Source organism: Bombus flavifrons, unplaced genomic scaffold (assembly GCF_040668555.2).
Source record: "Bombus flavifrons isolate JBK064 unplaced genomic scaffold, iyBomFlav1_principal scaffold0021, whole genome shotgun sequence".
In the NCBI taxonomy this organism is placed as follows: Eukaryota; Metazoa; Arthropoda; class Insecta; order Hymenoptera; family Apidae; genus Bombus; species Bombus flavifrons.
In genome coordinates, this window is record NW_027184766.1 from 619,209 (window position 1) to 624,145 (window position 4,937).

Below are 4,937 nucleotides of genomic sequence, written 5' to 3' on the forward strand. Positions count from 1 at the left end.
AGTATAACCTAGGAATTGAATTTCGCGGACGCCGAATTCGCACTTCGCGGTATTAATAACGACCCCGTAGTCGTTGAGGCGTTGAAACAGGACCCGCAAGTATTCGCGGTGTTGCACGTCATTCTCGGAAGCTACGAGGAAATCGTCTATGTATGCGTAGACGAAATCAAGGCCTCGTACGATTTCGTCTACGAATCTCTGACACGTTTGCGCGGCGTTCCGAAACCCGAACATCATGTTGGTCGCTTCGAACAGACCGAACGGTGTCGTTATGGCTGCTTTCTCGACGTCTTCCGGCGCGATCGGAATTTGATGATAAGCGCGAACGTGGTCGATTTTGGAGAAAATGCGCTTACCATGTAAGTTCTGTGCGAAATCCTCTATGTGCGGCGGTGTATATCTGTCCGGGATGCTGAGGGCGTTCAACGCCCGGTATTCGCCGCACGGTCGAATCCCTCCGTCCTTTTCTGAAACGACGTGCAAGGATGATGCCCATGGGCTTCTCGATGGCTGCATCACGCCTTGCTCAATCATGACTTCGAACTCCGTCTTAACCTGTTTAAGACGGTCACGTGCGAGTCGGCGGGGTTTGCTGTGGACAGGCGGGCCTGGTGTGATTTCGATGTGATGTACCACACCGTGAACAGTTTTCTCTCGCCCGAAAGCCGGTGGGTGGGTTAGTTCCGGAAATTCAGAGAGGAGTCGGTGATACGTCGATTCTCCGATAATTGTCTTGGTCGACGCCGTCGCGGGCGTGTATCCTCTCGTTGACCGGTTCGAAGTAGAATCTATAAGGCGTTTATTCCTCGCGTCCACCCATAATTCGTAGTGACTGAGGAAATCCACTACGATGATGGGTGTTTCGACGTCCGCTATACAGAAACGCCATTTCATCGCTCGACGCAATGCCAAGTCGAGAGACACTAGAGTGGTGTCGTAGGTCGCGATGCGTGACCCGTTAGACGCGAACAATTCGTACTTTGTTGAACTTTGTTCGCGGGCCCGTGTATTTTGTTGCGCGGAAATACACATACGTCGGCGCCGGTGTCCACTAGGAAGGAGGTTTTTGAGTTCCTGTCCCTCACGAATATGCGGCGGGATGTTAGGCCGTCGTGACTTGTCGCGTTTACAGACGGCCGGTCTCGTTTCTCTGCCTCCATGTACAAGGTTGGCGGCACTTCTTCGCGCGCGCTCGGAACGTCGCGTGGTAGTAACAATGACCGGAGTCCTGTTACACATCTCTCGGGCGCGGTCCGTACCGTCTCGTGTTTGGACGCTGGTAGGGGCGCCGGTCGAGGCGCAGTGCCTCGATTTGTGCCTCTATTCTGGAGAACCTGTAATCTGACGATTCCGTGGGGGGCGATCTCGCTGTTCGCCTCCCGCTCGATCGGTCTTGATGACGGCGACCTTCTGTCTTCTTAACAAATGTGTCTCGTAGATTCGATCGGCTAGTCTTCTTAGGTGTTGGTGGAATTGGATCGGCTTTTGGTCGCCCATTACTTCGAAGGTCAGCAGCCTGCGTTACATCGTGCTGGGTGTATCAGCCAACTCTCGATGATCTCGTTTTTTTACTTATGGTATTGTTCCGCCTTGGTATCCTCCTCTTCACGTCCTCGATATGCAATAGATACCGGCCGCCGAGGCACCTGGCGAGGGTCACGAACTTTCGTTTGTCGTCCGTAAGATCCATGTCCTCGAATTGCATTTCCAGAAGCGTGAAGCACGCCGTGACCTCCGAGGGCTGCAGCGGGGCCATGCTGATTACTGGGTGGACTCGTTGTGCGCCGTTCGCGGTCCCGTCGGTATTTGCCATCGCACAGCAGTTTAAATTCGCGCCGTTTAGAGTCTCAGGTCACTATCACAGTCACCTCTTTAACATTAACTCACGTCAGGGTCACCAATTGAGGTGTATGGTGTAATAGGTACTGAAGTGCACTCGGGTATGTTCAACCAATAACATTTATTAAACTTGATAACAATGAATAACAATTAACAGTTAACAACAGTTGATACTTAACGACGATCAACAACAGCGACGATTGATCGATAGCTGACTCGTTTTCTTTCACCCTTCGCGCTTCGCGGCTCGCGGCAAAATGTCCGTTTTTTTCTCAGATCGAAATGATTCTTCCCTTCGTTGCCCATCCACATCCCCACTAGCGTGTATTCATTAGATGTGTCGCCGCGGCTGGCACGAGTATGCTCCTCCGAGAAATTCGGCGGAAGGAGCGCGAAGATGTCGATGACGGATTGGGCACGTCGTGTTGCGCTTTAACTGCGTAGCGCTTTGTTTCACGAAGCCGCATTTAGCACTTACGAATAAAAATATAGCGGAGCTATATAAGCGCTTTAATGGTATTAACGAAGTCTATCCTACGGGTATGGTGCAAATATACGAATTTGGTGAAGGCGTCGACCAACACAGTGACATATTCCTTCGAGTCGCTTTTACCGCGTAGTATGCCCGTTATATCCATATAAACCCTGTGACAAGGTATGCTGGTATTGGGCATGGGATGTATTTCGGCTTGTGTCTTGCCTGAGCTAGCCTTTGAAACTCGACAAGCATGACAGTTCTCAACGAATTTGCGAAAGTATTTCGCCATTCCTTCTAAAAAGTAATACTAGTACAGTTTCTCGAGCGTTTTATCCCATCCTAAGTGCATAATCGACTGGTGTACATAGTTGTTCACTTACCACCTAAAACCTCTTGGGACAATGGGCAAGCAGAGAGTTCTGCCTTTTCGTTGTAGTTTACGGTAAAGGGTACCGGATCGCAGTTCACACGTATTCGCGATATCATCTGCAAGCTCATCGTTCCGCAACTTATCGACGATTTCCGTAATTTGGGGATCGCGACGTTGCTCCGCCAAGAGCCAATCTTCGGAGATTTCGGCCAGATTGATTTCTTTTTCGGCAATTTTGTGGATCGTACGGTGATCCGAGTCAACGGGGTTCCGCGAAAAGGAACCGACGTGAGCCATTCGTTTGCCTTCCCGATACATAATGTCAAAGGTAAAAGTTTGTAGGTAAGCCCACCACCTGTAAACCCTGTCATTTAAATGCATCTTATTACTGGATGCCCTCAAGGAATTGCAGTTGATTTCGTCGACATTGACGAAAACTAATCGTTATTTCCTTCCCGTTTGAGATATTTCTACGTTCTAGCGCCGTTTTCACTTTATTTCACGCGCGGAATGTAATGCACGCTCGTTTCACCGTCGACACAAGCCCAACAGCTCGCAAGTATCGATGATTTCGTCGATTTTGACAAAACTATCAGTTATTTCCTTCCCGTTTGAGATATTTCGACGTTTAAGCGCCCTTTGCACTCTATTTACGAGCGAAATGTAATGCACGCTAGTTTCACCGTTGACACAACCCTAACAGCTCGCATAGGGCGATGATTTCGTCGATTTTGACGAATACAAAGCGTAACTTCCATCCCGTTTGAGATATTTCGACGTTTAAGCGCACTTTTCACTTCATTTTACGCGGCGAATATAATGCACGCCAGTTTCACCTTCGAAACCAGACAGAGAGCTCTCAAATCGCGATGATAACGTCGACATTGTCGAAAACTAACTGTTATTTCCTTCCCGTTTGAGATATTTCGACGTTTAAGCGATCTTTTCACTCCGTTTTACACGCCGAATGTAATGCATGCAGGTTTCACCGTCGACACAAGCCCAACAGCTCGCAAACCGCGATGATTTCGTCGATTTTGCAGAAAACTATGAGTCATTTCCTTCCCGCTTGAAATATTTCGGCGTTTAGGCGATCTTTTCACTCCGTTTTACGCGCGTAATGTAATGCATGCAGGTTTCACCGTCGACACAAGCTCAACAGCTCGCAAATCACGATGAATTCGTCGATTTTGAAGAAAACTGCCCGTCATTTCCTACATGTTTGAGATACTTCAACGTTTATGCTCCCTTTTCACTCCATTTAACGCACGAAATGTAATGCCCGCCCGTTTCAGCGTCGAAACAAGCCCAACAGCTCGCAAATGGAGCTGTATTTCGTCGATTTTGACGTAAATTAAGCGTTACTTTCTTCCCGTTTCAGATATTTCGACATTTAAGCGCTCCTTTCCCTCCATTTTACGCGCCGAATGTAATACCCGACCGTTTCTGCGTCGAAACAAGCCCAACAGCCCGGAAATCGCGATTACTTCGTTTATTCCCACGAAAGCTAATCTTTGTTTCCTTTCCGTTTCAGATATTTCGACGTTTAAGCGATCTTCTCACTCCGTTTTACGCGCCGAATTCAAGGCATGCATGTTTCACCGTCGGCACAAGCTCAACAGCTGGCAAATAGCGATGATTTAGTCTATTCCGACGACAACTAAGCGTTTGTTTCCTTCCCGGTTGAGATATTTCGACGTTTAAGCAATCGTTTCGCTCCATATTACGCACCGAATGTAGTGCAGGCAGGTTTCACAGTCGACACGAGCTCAACAGCTCGCAAACCGCGATGATTTCGTCGATTTTGCAGAAAACTAGGAGTCATTTCCTACCCGCTTGAGATATTTCGACGTTTAAGCGTCCTTATCACTCCATTTTAAGTGCAGAGTTTAATGCACGCCCGTTTCATCTTCGGAACGAGCCCAAAAGCTTGCAAATAGAGCCGGACATCGTCGATTGTATCGAAAATTGACCGTCATTTCCTTCGAGTTTGAGAAATTTCAAAGTTTATGCGCTCTTTTCACTACATTGTACGCGCTGAATTTAATGCACGCCCGTTTCACCGTCGACACAATCCTAACATCTCGCAAATAGCGATGATTTCGTCGATTTTGACGAAAACTATGCGTCATTTCCATCCCGTTAAAGATATTACAAGGTTTAAGCGCTCTTTTCACTACATTGTACGCGCTGAATTTAATGCACGCCCGTTTCACCGTCGACACAATCCTAACATCTCGCAAACAGCGA